Genomic DNA, 16,671 nt, shown 5'->3' with positions numbered 1-16,671 from the left:
AGTTCTTTGACGGATTGCAAGAGCGCATTGCACGCAAGGTCGAGCGCCAGCCCTATCAAACATTTGAGGAGTTATTGCATCTCTCGGTGCAAATTGAAACTCAAATCAAGAAGAAGAGCGCCTCTGCGCCTCGTGGCCGAACTCAAGGAGCTACCAATTGGACTCCTAACGCGTTGCAATCAAACCGATTGCCAGAAAAGCCAAAGGTGACCAGCGCGGACTCGAGATTCAAACCTAGGGAGCCAGCCACCAATGAGCGCCAAGATCCGCGACGCAACACCACCGACGTCCGGAGCCGCGAGATTATATGTTTCAAGTGTCAAGGGAGAGGCCATTACGCTCGTGATTGTCCAAACGCACGGACAAAGATACTGACCGAGGCTGGCGAGATCGAGTCCGACGATGAGGCCACCAAAGAGATTGTGCGAGGAGAAGCCGAGCTGGAAGAAGCTGTTGCGGAACTCGAGGTTGGAGAACTGCTCATGATACACCGCATCCTGAACGCCGGTGTAGCCACGGATGACGCCAACCAACGTGACAACATTTTCCACACGAGATGCACTGTAAGTGGTCGCGTTTGTGGCTTGATCATAGATGGAGGTTCTTGCACTAACGTGGCAAGTTCCAGTCTTGTCAAGAAACTTTCTCTTGAAACCACAAACCACCCCCGCCCTTATCGCTTGAGATGGTTAAATGATAAGACTGTGATCCAAGTAAAGGAACAGGTCACGGTCCCATTCAGTATCGGTCCGTATAAGGATCAAGTCCTTTGTGATGTAGTGCCTATGCAGGCTAGCCACCTTTTATTGGGGCGCCCATGGCAGTTTGATAAGCGCACCACACACTGCGGACATACTAACCAATACTTTTTCGTTCATGACAACAAACGTATTTGCTTGAAACCCTTGAGCCCCACGCAATTGCATGAAATGCAAGACAAGTTGTCTAAAGACTCGAACGATAAAAAGAATTTCCTGATTCAGTATGGTGATGTTAGAAAGTCCCTTAAGGACTCAGCCCAAGTGATTTTGATGTTGTTTCGAGATGCATTGCTTTCAGGTCTTGATGGTTCTCTAGAGGCCTTACCGGAGATCATACGCGGCGTCCTTAAGCGTTTTGCTGATGTGTTCCCCGAAGAACTCCCCGAAGGCCTACCACCGATCAGAGGCATCGAGCATCAGATCGATCTAGTCCCAGGAGCGCAGCTTCCCAACCGGCCAGCCTACCGTGTCAACCCCGAAGAGGCGAAGGAGCTTGAGCGACAAGTCAAAGAGCTCATGGCGCAAGGTTACGTCCGAGAGAGTTTGAGTCCGTGTCCCGTACCAGTGCTCCTAGTCCCGAAGAAAGACGGATCATGGAGGATGTGCGTTGACTGTCGAGCCGTCAACAACATCACCATCAAATACCGCCACCCCATTCCACGCCTCGATGACATGCTAGACGAGCTTAGCGGCGCTAGTGTCTTCTCAAAGATCGATTTGAAGAGCGGCTACCATCAAGTTCGAATGAAGGAGTGCGACGAGTGGAAAACGGCCTTCAAGACAAAACAGGGTTTGTACGAATGGTTGGTAATGCCATTCGGTCTTTCTAACGCCCCCTCTACCTTTATGCGTCTTATGAACCATGTTTTGAGATCGTTTATCAATAAATTCGTAGTGGTTTATTTTGATGATATATTGGTATATAGCTCTAGTTTGACTGATCATGTTAAACACCTAGAGGCTGTCTTGTTTACTCTCCGCGAAGAGCAACTCTACGCAAACTTGAAAAAGTGCATGTTTGCTGCTAATGAATTGGTGTTTTTAGGCTTTGTTGTGAGTTCGCAGGGCCTCAAGGTCGATGGAGAGAAGATACGCGCAATAGAGGAGTGGCCCACGCCAACGAGCATCACTCAAGTCCAGTCGTTCCACGGCCTAGCCAGCTTTTACCGGAGGTTTGTGCGAGACTTCAGTACGATCGCCACGCCTCTCACCTCCGTGATCAAGAAGAATAGCGAGTTTCGATGGGGAGAGGACCAAGACAAGGCGTTCACCAAGCTCAAGAAATACCTCACGCAAGCACCCTTGCTTACATTGCCCGACTTCAACAAAACTTTTGAAGTTGAGTGCGATACGTCGGGAGTCGGGGTCGGAGCTGTCCTGACTCAAGGAGGCAAACCGGTGGCGTACTTTAGTGAGAAGCTTAGTGGAGCCACGCTCAACTACCCTACGTATGACAAGGAGTTATACGCCCTCGTTCGTGCCATGGAGGTTTGGCAACATTATTTATTGGCGAGAGAGTTTGTGATTCACACTGATCACGAAACTCTCAAGCACCTCCGCTGCCAGACCAACCTCAAGAGACGTCATGCGAAATGGTTGGAGTTCATTGAGTCGTTCCCATACGTCATTAAGTACAAGAAAGGCAAGGAGAACGTAGTCGCCGACGCCTTATCGAGACGGCATGCACTAATCACCACAATGGACGTGCGAGTTTTGGGTTTTGAAAACATCAAGGATGCTTATGCTGGAGATGCTGAATTTGGAGATTGCTTCCAGAACCATGGGAAGGGAATCTACACCGAGTTCTACATTCATGAGGATTTCCTGTTCAGAGGTCGACGGCTGTGTATACCAAATGGTTCTATCCGGGATTTGCTAGTTCGTGAAGCCCATAGTGGAGGTTTAGCGGTTCATTTTGGCATCACCAAGACCTTGGCCGTACTCAAGGAGCATTTTTACTGGCCAAAGATGCGAAGTATGGTGGAGAAGCACGTCGGCCGTTGCATTGCTTGTCGCACCTCCAAGTCGACAACTCACCCGCATGGCCTCTACATGCCTTTGCCCGTGTCCACCGCACCATGGATCGATCTCTCCATGGATTTCATCCTCGGCCTACCCTTCTTGGCGCATAAAGATAGTATCATGGTGGTTGTTGATAGGTTCTCGAAGATGGCTCACTTCATTCCATGCAATAAGAACAATGATGCTGTGCAATTGGCGAATTTTTTCTTTAGTCAGGTCATAAGGCTTCATGGCGTTCCGCACACCATCATATCCGATCGGGATCCCAAGTTTCTTGGCCACTTCTGGCGAACTATTTGGCGCAAGCTCGGGACGAAGCTACTTTACTCCACCGCGGCTCACCCTCAGACCGATGGCCAAACAGAGGTCGTCAACAGATCAATAGGTGCCTTACTCCGCACAGCTATTGCAAGCAACAAAGGCTCCTGGCTCGAGTGCATTCCGATCATCGAGTTTGCGTACAATCAAGCGGTGCATTCAGCCCCTGGATCTCCTCCCTATACCACCTAATGAAGCCGAGAATCAAGACGGAGTCGCACGAGCAGAAATGGTCAAGGCTTTGCACGAGGAGGTCCGAGCCAACATAGAGCGAAGGAACGAGCAGTATGCACGCTTTCTCAACCGAGGACGTAAACCGATGCTGTTCAAGCCAGGTGATTGGGTCTGGTTACACTTAAGGCCGGAGAGGTTCCAGCAGAAACGCAAGGATAAGCTTAGCCCGCGAGGAGATGGCCCATTCCGAGTCATCGAGAAGATCAACGACAACGCCTACCGACTCGAGCTTCCAGGTGAGTTTGGTACGTCCACCTCATTCAATGTCACTGACCTCGTTCCGTTTGATGTAGGTGAAGACGAAGATGTTTTGGGGACAAAACCTTTTCAAGGGGGAGGGAATGATGTGATCGCAGGACGCGACCTCGGCCAAGAAGACCAAGACACGCCGGACGCGACTGAGATGCCTGACCAAGACGCATCGGACGCGACCAGGGCAACCTCTTCAGACGCGGCCAAGGCTCCAACGATCCTTCCCGGAGCCACCACACGTTCCAAGAGCTCAGCAAAGGCAGCCAAACAGCGGCTCAACCTATTAGTCCGAACCTACGTCCAACACCAGCCACCCCACGAAGACTCCGAAGGCTCAGTCCGCTTAGTCTTCACTCTTACCCAAGAGTGAAGACGGTCAAGTCGTTAAGCAAGGAAGTGTACTCTTTTTCCTCACTCCGGGTTTGTCCCAATGGGTTTATCGGAGAAGGTTTTAACGAGGCATGGAGCTAAACGCAAAACGCCTAAAGGCTAAGTTTCTTCACGCGCAAGGCCAAGGCGGTTATCTCTTTCTCTCTTAGTTTTTGGTTTAAATTTGAAACTTTGAGAATATTCTCCTTTGATCCTTTAGCTTTTGAACGTTGAGAGCTTAGCGTTGAAAGTCAATAGAGGCGACGTGTTCCATTTACAAGGGAAACACGTCTAAGGACGATTGTGCGGACCATTAAGAGTCTGCGTGTCCCTAAGTCCTCACTTGACCTAATGTATTTAAACTCTCTCTTAGCTTTGTTCCTCTTTAGACTTGTATGAAAATAAAACTTTTCCTCAAGAGAGATTCTTGAAACTTGTCTCACTCTTCTCTTTCTTCAATCCGGGATTGAACCTTGAGAAAACCCGAACAAGCCTCGAACCGGATTCGACCTTGTTAGAGACCGTATCAAGAGGAGAGCCAAACCTCTTGTGTCGTCTCTCGATCCATCCGCATTTCCCCTCACTTCGCTTCCATCTATCCTCTTCTTAACCTCGAGTCCTCTTTCATCAGTTCTCGAGTGCCTCACGAACCACCTCAAATCATCTCCACCATCGTTTCCCTCGTAGACGTCCATCCGCTCGTTCCGCATCCGTACCGTCCGATTGAACCGTTTGTGGCTTCTCGACGTATCTCCCGAACGGCTCGTTTGAATTCCTTCAAACTCCGTTTCCCTCGTTTGATTCTCTCCTAGATTTGAAGCCCAGAACCTCGGCCGAGGAAAGTTTCACCGATTGAAAGTTGACCGAGAGCTCAAGCCGCGTCCGTACCGCGACCGTATCGTGACCGTATCTTCGGGTCACATCACCCACAGTAATAACGTCCAATACTTTCGCTATTACAATATTATATTTATAAAATATAAATATTAACTTATTGTTTTCAAAATTGAAAATCAATATAAATTTTAGTATGGGTCTAATGGTTTGAAATGAAACATATATAGAATATCTCAAAATATAAAATTTGCTGAAATTTTGTCTCTCGACTCTTTTATTAATTAATTACTAAATATAATATATTACAAAACCAAAATAGATTTATATATAGGCATAGAGAAAAAACATGAACTTTAGAAACAAGTATTAAACCAACTTTGATAAAACGACAGCTAACCAAACACGATAAAGTCTGGTATACATATTATTCGACAAATGAAGTTGTAAAGATCCACTCCATCAACTAAACAACACGTTTGAAATTAAACCTAGTGTGATGGAGATCCCACCAAAATGCAATTCTATTGCCTACCCTCTAATTTTTTCGTTGCAGAATATTATTTCACCCATGAAATTTGAAATTGGTTCCTTCTTCTTTTATGGTAAGAAATTTTGTAATTTTACTATCAATATCAATAAGTTAAATCATCTTTGATTTGTTGCGAACTTGTAACATTTCAACAAGAAAGCTTATATTCATTAAAGGAAATAAGTTGGCTCCTAGTAACGCTTTCGGCATCATGATCGTACTACTAATATTTAAGTTGTGTCATGTAAATAATTGTAATCAAGAGACTATAAAAAGATGCGTTTTTCTTTCTTAATTATCATCGGATTCACTTTTAATTGAACACTCATTTTTTTTAACCAAAATAGCAGATATGTATATATATATATATATATATATATATAGTTATTAAATATATGTGATATAGTATACTAAATTTGACATATTTATCATTAAATTTAATATATTAAACTTCTTCTACTGTAAAAAAAATATATTTTTTAATATAATCAAACTAATCAACTAGAAAGGGAATTTGTTAATTAAAAACCAAAAATTTAAAATTGCCATACCCTTTCGAAAAAAGAAATGTTTAACCTATGTAAGAAAAAGAAAGAAAAAACTATTTTTTAATGGTTAAAGAAGGTAGAAATTTTGTAAAGGTAAAAAGGGTAGAGGTAGTAAGATATTATATAAAATATTTACAAATCATTCATATGGTTATATGGAAGATTTACATATCTTCTAGATATCCTTTTATAGAAACCTGAGTTGTTTGTTTTGTTTGCAAGTGTTGAAATTGGACTAATTGCCTACTAAATTATATTGGTCTTTTCGAGTCACGGTAGTTAATTGGATTTTATAGTAGTTTAATAGGATTATGATGCTTCGTCGACTCTGTACTTGAAGCAGGCAACAACAGAGTGATGAGACTCCTATGGTGTGAGAGATACTTCTCTACATGTACATTCTTTACTCACTAGATTGGCATTACCAAAGTACTATGCCCACTTTTATATTCCTATATGGTGCGGTATTCGCCGCGTTCAATGCATTCTTCCGGTTTGGTATTGGTTTCAAGGTTCACTACATGATCCTTTGCCTTCTCTGCATTCCCCGGATGTACAAGCATTACCTTCACACAAAAGGAAATTCAGCCAAACGGATCGCGAAGTTGTATACTGCTACTCTTCTTGTCGGAAGCATCTGTTGGTTCTGCGACAGACGCAAGGACATGCTATGTGGCATGTATTTATGGGTTTTAACTCATATTAGGCAAACACTTTCTTATGGTTTACCGAAATCAGCAACGGGTTGAGATTCAGATACCAAAAACCATAATGAAGGAGAACAAAGTGGTGAAGATTTTATAGATACAGTTTTTATTTTGTTCATTAGTTTGTTAATAGTATTGAAATCAAGAAACGAGAAAAAAAGATTCTTATTAATAACACGAATTCAAATGAGAATATGAGATCATGAGATAGATAAACGAGTGAGTTGTGAAGAAAGCAAAGTATTCTCGTCATCTCTCAAAACAAGAAAGTATTTTTGAGAAGCTGCGTCCTTGTGTAGCTTTGCGATTTTGTTGAGAATGCAGGCAAAGACATCCTTGTGCTCTTTGGTTGCAAGTCTTTCCTGAAACCTCATAACGAGTTCCTGCACAGTTAGTTCCCTATTCTCCTTCAGCACATTGCGGATTTCTTCTTCAGACACAGGTTCCATAGTGGATGTGGGTGGTTTAGGTCTCTCTCTCTTTCTCTCTCTTTTTTGTTTCGGCTGACTCCTTTTTAGTGTTGCTTGACCACCAAGGCTATTACTTCTGTTGTCTTAAGCGTAGAGACTCATCTCTCTTGTGTGATTTTTGTTCTAATTTTGTATTAGGAGGGTTTTATTTTTTTTGTATCAAACGTTAAAGAAAGATACAGAAGCTATTTATACAATAGACACAACGACCTTATCTCAACATGAGACTAGGTTTATGATAAACCCTAATTGGAAATTGATTTATATATATTCCAAATCACAATAACAAATCGTTATATTCCCTTTTTGATTATATTTCCTTTTTTGATTTATCTGCATATTTCCTAACTTTCTTTTAATTGAGAAACAGAAGGATCGAGTATATAAGTTTTGTGTTACTATCCAAGCCTTTTGGGTTGCTCCGTTGACAGCTGGTATTCTCCGAATTGCGTTGATGTTGCTCCGTTGACAGCTGGTACTTGATTTGATTAATCAATACTTTTTGACTTTTTCTACGTTAAATACTTATAAATTTGATATTGCTAGTAAACGACAGCATTAAAGTGTTTGACACAAACGACAGGGCCAATGATACGATTGAAGATGAGTGGGGGGGGGGGCCTGGGGGCATGCACAGTTAGCGGCACATTTTAATTGTTGAACTTGAAAAAAAGACATTTCGTTTGACTTCTTAGTTGACCGGACCCAGTACGTACGTAAACTTCAGCGGTGAAGATGTCCGTCAAACATTCCTCAGCCACTTTCTCAAAGAGTTAGATCAGAAACTGATCATTGCTTTTAAAGATAACGAGATCGAGAGAAGCCAATCGCTTGATCCCGAGCTTAAACGAGCCATTAGGGATTCAAGAATCGCGGTTGTTATCTTCTCCAAAAACTATGCTTCTTCGAGCTGGTGTTTAAATGAGCTTCTTGAGATTGTTCGATGCAAAGATGAAAGCAATCGATTGGTGGTGATTCCTGTTTTCTACGGTTTGGATCCTTCTCATGTTAGGAAACAGATCGGAGATTTTGGAATAATATTTGACAAGACTTGTCAGAACAGAACAGAGGATGAGATTCATCTATGGAGGAGAGCTTTGATCGATGTAGCTAACACTCTCGGATATCACTCTGCAAACTGGTACGGTCTCTTGATTTGATTATTCATATACTTAGTTTGTTTCTTGCTTGCTTTGTGTGTTGTTGATTAATTGGTTCTTGTTGTTTTAGGGTTAGTGAAGCAAAAATGATAGAAGAACTCGCCAATGATGTTTTGGTTAAACTTAGTTTAAATCCATCAAAGGATGATGTTGAGGATTTTGTTGGCATTGAAGATCATATAGGAGAGATGAGTTCATTGTTGCGTTAGTATGGTTGGGATTTGGGGTTCTTCGGGAATTGGCAAGACTACTATTGCAAGAGCTTTGTTTAGTCGTCTCTCTCGTCATTTCCAAGGTAGTGTCTACATAGACAGTGCTTTTGTATCTAAGTGTAGGAAGGATTACCATAAAGCCAACCCAGATGACTATAATATGAAGTTGCATTTGCAAAGAAATTTCTTGTATGAGATATTAGGGAAAAGGGACATAAAGATGGATCATATTGGTGTAATGGGAGAGAGGCTAAAGCACCATAAACTTCTTATTGTTATTGATGATTTGGATGATCATCTTGTGTTGGATGCCTTGGCTGGTCAAACTCAATGGTTTGGGCTTGGGAGCAGAATCATTGCCATTACTAAAGATAAGCATCTTTTGAGAGCTCATGGTATTTATTCTATTTACAATGTTGGCCTCCCATCTGAAAAGCAAGCTCTTCAGATATTTTGTCGATCTTCTTTTAGGCAAGACTATCCACCTGATGGTTTCATGGGACTTGCTTCTGAAGTACAAAAGCGTGCGGGTAGTCTTCCTTTGGGTCTGAAAGTTTTTGGTTCGTTATTCCGAGGCAGGAGCAAAGAGGATTGGCTGGATATGCTGCCTAGGCTTCGTAATAGACTGGATGGAAAAATTGAGAAGACTTTGAGAGTCAGCTATGATGAGTTTGATAGCAGAGAAGATAAAGCGTTGTTTCGTCACATCGCATGTCTCTTCAACGGTGCGAAAATTGATTACATCAAAATGGTCCTCGCAGATAGTGATTTGGATGTTAAAATAGGGCTGAAAAACCTAGTTGATAAATCCCTCATACATGTAAGAGGAGATGTTGTTGGGATTGATATGCTCAAATTAATCCCTAGAGCTACTCTCTCAAACAAGAGATCAATTGCAGTACTTAGGGGTCGAATCCACAGAGACTCAAGATCAAACACAATAGATTGTAAAGTTTTGTAAATTACGCTAAACAAGTTAAATTGAATTAAAATAAAGCAATGCAAATATTAAAATAAAAGAATTGTGAATTCAGAAAATCAAAAGAGCTAAGCCTAGGGAATTTCTCAGGAAATTATGAAATATTAAATCAGATAAATTAATTAAGGTTCAAGCAATAAAAATCAGATCTAGAACTCTAAACTTTTGGTAAATTAAATCAGTTCTCACTGCAAATAATATCTAAATTTAAAACCAGAAAATCCAAATCTCTTTGTAAAATTCTAAGTAATAAATCAGCTTTAAAAACAGGTTTAGATAAGTTCACAGAATTATTAATTCAAATCTCTTTGTAATAAACAATTCTGCTCATCAATGGTTTAATCAGGAAAACAATTATATTCTCATATCAATTTATTTCCCTAAGATAACAATTCTAGGTGATCAATCAAGAACTATTGTGAAGAACAACCAAAGATGAAGATCATAAAAGATTAAGAACCCTAAAAATCTCAGATCTAATAAATCATAAAAACCCTATGAAAAACCCTAAACCTAACAAGCAAATTACTCAGACATGATCAAAGAAGAACAAATCATAATTCTGAATAACATGAATAGATATTAAAAGTATAAGAAAGAGTTTAGAAATTCTTCTCTACAAAGCAGATCAGATCTCTCCCAAAAAGCTCTCAATATCTCTCTCTCAAAAACTGCTAGAAAATAACTTAAGGGTTTGGAAAATCTAAAAACACTATTTATATGTCCTAAAACACGTCAGGGACTTATGTTGCAAATATGGAAAACTTTGGGGCAACTTTTGTAAAACTTCCAATTTTTGGGTCTTGAGTCGGCAGAAAGGGGTGTCGACCGATGCTCTTAAGTGGTGTCGATCGACACTCTTGTCTTGATCCGAGATTTCTGCTCCAAAACGATCCAAATTGCTCCATTTCGCTCCTTTCATGCTAAAAACCTGTAAAGACTCAAAAACATCCTAGAAAACAAATCAAAAGACTCTAAAAGACTCCTTATATCATGGTTAAAAACCATAAAAACCATGATATATCAACTCCCCCAGACTTAGCCTTTGCTTGCCCTCAAGCAAAACATAAGCTTAGACCTGTGAAAGAGGTTTGAAAACAGGGAACTCACTCAATTGCAGATTATTCTTATTCACACTCTTCATTTACCTGACTCAAGAACTTACTTCTTATACTCAACCATGATTAGCATCAACATTCCTTACTCAAATCCCACAATCCTTTGGAATCTCTGTAATCTCCATTGTCATCTCATTAGTCAATATTAAAGCAAGTACAGGTGAGTTCTTACCTTGGGTGTATTGAACAGTGGCATATGGACTCTTTTCAGGCCAAGACATTCTTCTTACATCTCCTTTCCTCTCCCTTTTCTCACTTCCATTATTTTTTTCTTCTTTCTATTTTTTTTCTTAATCAAAGGTGTAAGCGAATACCGGGGTCATTGGTAATTTACCTACCCCTCACTTCCAAGCTTTGTGTGATCATTTGACTCAAGAGTAGAATAATGAGGTCACTGGTAATTTACCTACCTCTCTAAACTGATCAAAATCATCTCATCTTTTATTCTCTTTTTCTGATTTTTTTTAAGCACTGAAGGGAAGAGAGAGGGGAGACATACTTTGAAAAATTGCACTGTCTTGTATGGCCTGAAGAAGAAGTCTAGTCCACTGATTTCCAACCCCAAAGTAAGAGATTAAGTCCGGTTAAAATCCTGATAAAAGTTGAGACAACGTTAGATCAATCAGATATCCATTGAATAAGGGCTTTCAGGATTGTTGATAAGGCTCATAGTCTTTCTAAGATTCAGTTTTGAGATCAAGCATAAACAAATAATCATTAGAGTGTTAGCCAAATAAGAGAAATTATTAGTCAAGATCATAATTCCCAAAGACAAAAAGAAAAAATTTTAAAAATTTGACTCAAACTTTATGGTTTTGACTGACACAACTGAAACTCAAAAACAGAAAACATAGTTAGTAACTAACCTCCCCCAGACTTAAACAACACTGTCCCCAGTGTTATCAAGTAAGAGGAAAGCAAAAATAAAAATAAAATAAATAGAAATCAAAATCAAAAGAAAAAGAAAAACTTACCAGTGGGTTGCCTCCCACTAAGCGCTTGTTTTCAGTCATTAGCTTGACTGTGTTGGAGCTCAGGCATCCGGAGGATCAGAACGTGGCTGTGAAGTCCTCTTCATCCAAGGTGGTGTATAAGCTTTAGGTGCATGAGGTCTGCCAAGGATGTTAGGAACAGGACCAGGGCGGGATTTAGGTATGGGAGGGTATCTTTTCTTTCCTGCAAAATCATCAACAGAAGAAACAAGCGCTCTACGATAATCTCGTGGCTTGGTTAACTGCAAAACAGTTTTTATCTCTTTGAAATTCTTATTGGTGATTTGAAGAGGTTTAGGAGAAGGAGAGGTGTACCTTTGCCTTACCTGAGGGCTTTGGAGTGTGGATTGAGAGACTTTCTGTTGGGGAACAGGATTCTGACTTGGAACATCAGTTTTGGAGCTGTTCTGTCTCGGTCGTGGAGGGGTGTCGATCGATACCGTCTTGGTGGCATCGATCGACACTGAGCCTGATGCTCGTGTTGCAGAAACTTTTTCAACAGAAAAAGTCTGTCCATCAATAGTAGAAGCCCTCCTCAGCTTATCCATCTCGAAATTCAAACTCAAACCATCCACATTTAGTGCTATGTGTCCCTTCTTCACATCAATGATGGCACCAGCTGTAGCCAAGAAAGATCTTCCTAAGATGAGAGGATCTTTAGGCTCTTGATCATACTTCAGCACCACAAAGTCAGTGGGAATCATGAAGTTGCCAACCTTAACTGGAATATCCTCTAAAATACCTTCAGGAGTTCTTCTGGATCTATCAGCTAGGATTAGAGAAATCTGAGTTGGCTTGAATTCTGTCATCCCAAGTCTCACAGCAACAGAATGTGGCATCAAGTTGATGCTAGAGCCAAGGTCACAAAGTGAGTGTGAAAACCTTCCTGCTGAGATAGAGCAATCAAGTACAAAGCTTCCAGGATCTGGTAACTTCTCTGCAGTCTTACAAACCTAACTCGGACACTTTGCCTATGAATGTCCAAGCGGGAACAATGGTGTACATTTTGCAGAGATTGATGAAAAGGAAGAAGTTCTTCTTATGGCTCATGTTGAACTTCAAGGGACCAGAAGAGGAGATGTCTGGTTCGTAGATTCTGGATGCTCAAACCACATGTGTGGTGAGAGAAACATGTTCTCGAGTTTGGACACTACATTCACTCACAATGTCAAACTCGGGAATAACCACAAGTTGATGGTCGGTGGAAAAGGAGTGGTGAAGATAACACTCAATGGAGTAAGCTATGTGGTTAATGACGTTTATTACGTCCCTGAATTGAAGAACAATCTGCTAAGTGTTGGGCAACTCCAAGAGAAGGAGCTGGACGTCTTGTTCAAAGGAGGAGAACGAAGAACTTGCAGCATCTATCATCCCTCAAAAGGAAAGATAGCAGAGTCCGTTATGACTGCAAATCGGATGTTCGTTCTGGTAGGTGAGACATGCGATAAGGCGATGGAGGAAAGATGCTTACAAGTTGATGTTGCGAACAAAGAAGAACTATGGCATCATCGATATGTTCATCTCAGCCACAAAGGTCTTCTCATCCTGCATAACAAGGAGATGGTCACCGGATTACCAGACATTGGTCAAATGAAGATTACATGTGAAGCATGTATCAAAGGGAAACATCACCGAGTATCTTTCCCAAAACAGAGCAAATGGAGATCAACCGAAAAGCTGGAACTCATCCACTCTGATCTGTGCGGTCCAATTAATCCACCATCAAATAGCCAAAAGAGGTACTTAATTAGCTTCATTGATGATTTCTCAAGGAAAACGTGGATATACTTTGTAGTAGAGAAATCAGAGGCGTTCCACATTCTCAAAGAGTTCAAGGCGTTTGTTAAAAAGCAATCAGGGAGTTTCATTAAGTGTCTGCGAACTGACAGAGGAGGAGAGTACAACTCTACCGAGTTCAAGGAGTTTTGCAAAGAACACGGGATCAAGCGACAACTCACCAATGCATACACTCCACAGCAAAACGGAGTCGCTGAGCGCAAGAACAGAACAATTATGAACATGGTGAGGGCGTTGTTATCAGAGAAGGAAGTGCCAAAGATTTTTTGGCCAGATGCAGTACAGTGGGCAAATCATGTTCTTAATCGATCTCCTACAGCGATCATGAAAGATATGACACCGGAGGAAGCATGGAGTGGTTGCAAGCCATCGGTTGAGTACTTCAGAGTCTTTGGTAGCATCGGATACGTCCATGTTCCCGATGTCAAACAAACCAAACTTGACGACAAGAGCCTGAAGTGTGTCATGATTGGCTACAGTAGCGAATCAAAAGCTTTTAAAATGTTTGATCCCATAGAGAAGAAGGTTCATGTTAGCAGAGACGTGATCTTTGAAGAGGAAAAGAAATGGAAGTGGGACGATAGTTATTCAAGTGAACAAAGCATGGAGCTTGAGTGGGAAGATGAGTACGACTGTGTTGAAAATGAAGACGAAGAAGCAGGAGATCAAAGTGAGGACTCTCCCTCGCCCATTCAAGTCAACACTGAAGCTACAACCTCAACTGTTGGTAGACCAAGAAGGCCACCTGCTTGGCACGATGATTACACCTCTGGAGAAGAATTATCTGATGCTGAAGATGAGGCAAACATGGCGAGAATTGGACCTGAAATAATGGCTTTCATGGTCATCTCAGATCCAACAACTTTCATGGAAGCTGCAAAGCACTTGAGGTGGAAAGAGGCGATGGATGCTGAGATAAGTTCAATTGAAAAGAATCACACCTAGTCATTGGTGACGCTTCCAGATGGAGCAAAGGCAATCGGAGTGAAATGGATCTACAAAACCAAATTCAACGACCAGGGAGAAGTAGACAAATTCAAAGCCAGACTTGTCGTGAAAGGCTATGCTCAAGAGTATGGAATCGACTACACAAAAGTCTTTGCACCTGTGGCTCGAATGGATACTGTAAGAATGATTATCGCAATGGCAGCTCAACGAGGTTGGGGTATTCATCAACTGGATGTGAAATCGGCATTCTTACATGGCGAGTTAGAGGAGGATGTTTTTGTGGAACAGCCTCAAGGTTATGAGGCAAACGGGAAGGAGCATATGGTTTACATGTAATCTTCATTTGGCCAATGTCTGGTAATCCGGTGACCATCTCCTTGTTACGCAGGATGAGAAGACCTTTCTGGCTGAGATGACCATATCGATGATGCCATAGTTCTTCTTTGTTCGCAACATCAACTTGTAAGCATCTTAGGATGTTTTTGTGGAACAGCCTCAAGGTTATGAGGCAAACGGGAAGGAGCATATGGTTTACAAATTGCACAAAGCCCTGTATGGACTAAAACAGGCACCAAGAGCCTGGTTCAGTCGCATTGAAGCTTACTTTATCAGAGAAGGTTTCGAGAGCAGCATCAGTGAACAAACCTTGTTCATCAAACGCAGAAGAGGTAAAATACTCATCGTTAGCATCTACGTTGATGACTTGCTTTTTACTGGTGATGATGATGAGTTGTTAGCTGAGTTCAAGCAGTCTATGAAAAGGGAGTTCGATATGACTGATTTAGGCAGAATGAGATATTTTCTTGGCATAGAAGTTGTGCAAAGGGACGATGGCATTTTTATCTGTCAAAGAAAATATGCAGCAGATGTCATTGAGAGGTTTGGAATGCAGAATTTTAATTCTGTCTGCAGTCCAATAGTTCCTGGTCAGAAAATTGGTCGAGACGAGCCAGGTGTGAAGGTCGATGCAACTCTGTACAAGCAGATGGTGGGAAGCTTAATGTATTTAACAGCAACACGTCCTGATCTGATGTTTGTGGTGAGCCTCATCAGTCGCTTCATGGCCAGTCCAACACAGCTGCACTTTGGTGTTGTGAAAAGGGTCATGCGATATTTGAAAGGTACTTTAGAGTATGGGATTTGGTACAAGAAAGGAGGAAGAACAGGGCTCATCGGTTACACGGATAGTGATTATGCGGGAGACATTGATGATAGCAAGAGTACTTCATGTTATGTGTTTTTGTTGGGTGGAGGAGCCATTGCATGGTCATCACGAAAGCAACCCATTGTGACGTTGTCAACCACTGAGGCAGAGTACGTTGCAGCGGCAACCTGTGCTTGTCAAGCTGTTTGGATGGGAAGAGTTCTAAAGGAAATTGGATACGATCAAAGAGGAGAAATGGTGTTGTTGTGTGACAATACTTCTACTATCAAGCTGTATAAGAATGCTGTTTTACACGGGAGATCCAAACATATCAAGGTTCGTTATCATTTTCTAAGGGATTTGGTTAAAGAAGGAGCCATTGAACTTGTTTACTGCAACACAGAGGAGCAGCTGGCCGATATCATGACAAAGCCGTTAAAGATGTTAACGTTTCAGAGAATTCGTGAAGCTTTTGGGATGAGCATTTTGAACTGAGTTCTTGAGAGAGTTCAGTTTAGGGGAGGGATTGTTGAGTTTATTGAGTCGTGTCTTTGTTTCCGCAAGTTTAGAAATAAAAGAGACTTGTTCTCTTTAGTTTGTTTCAGTCAATTCTGTTCTGCGTAAAACTAGCTTAGTGGTTAAGCTAGTGGAGTTGTGTCCTTGTTTTTAGTTTGCTTCAGATATTGTAAAACTATAAAACGCATTGAGACGTGATGAATATATTCAGATCATTTTAGTGCAATATTGTGTCTTCTCTGAAACTGCAATTAGAGTTGTTTTTACCTTTTTGATCCGTTTTGTGTTTCGTAAAAACAAATGACACAACTACTTATAAAATTGATTCCTTCTTCAGGAAGTAAAGAAAATATTTTAGAAGGTTAAGAAGTACTCACGTTAACAACTGCGCACATGTACCGTCCATGTCACAACCATACTGTTATAACTTATAAGATTTGGACTAAATTGTTGGGTGAGATATTGCATTGGTGACGACATATCGACAATTATATGATAATCTCCGAAACGCTGGATCCTTCCATGATAATGATCCTTAATTACGTTGGCAGGGGATTGGTCGGAGCTCCCTTCAATGTTGAGATGTAATGAGGCTTTAAGTTCGATGGTTCATGTCAAATCATTGATGCTCTCGATTCAAAGACCTTTGGTACAGTATATTTCTTTGTGGGAAATTGTGATTCTCCTAATTAGGCATTTTTTTAACAAATAAATACAAAACTAACTACTTGATTCGTTGGTGTTGCGAGACTGATTAT

The 16,671-nt window shown here is 41.2% G+C and overlaps 1 pseudogene across 1 annotated transcript; it reads left to right on the top strand.

Moving 5' to 3' along the window:
- Nucleotides 1-3,330: 3,330 nt before the first annotated feature.
- LOC147948231 (disease resistance protein RPS6-like) lies at nucleotides 3,331-9,457 on the top strand (annotated as a pseudogene). Its single transcript, XR_015566270.1, has 6 exons — nucleotides 3,331-3,571; nucleotides 6,285-6,549; nucleotides 7,479-7,522; nucleotides 7,594-7,654; nucleotides 7,757-8,188; nucleotides 8,278-9,457. The product of XR_015566270.1 is annotated as a disease resistance protein RPS6-like (transcript).
- The last annotated feature ends 7,214 nt before the right edge of the window (nucleotides 9,458-16,671 follow it).

The sequence above is a fragment of the Camelina sativa genome, chromosome 2 (assembly GCF_030686135.1).
Source record: "Camelina sativa cultivar CO46 ecotype springtype chromosome 2, ASM3068613v1".
Lineage (NCBI taxonomy): Eukaryota > Viridiplantae > Streptophyta > Magnoliopsida > Brassicales > Brassicaceae > Camelina > Camelina sativa.
Note: the sequence above shows the minus strand (reverse complement) of the source record. Positions and strands in the feature narration are given on the sequence as shown.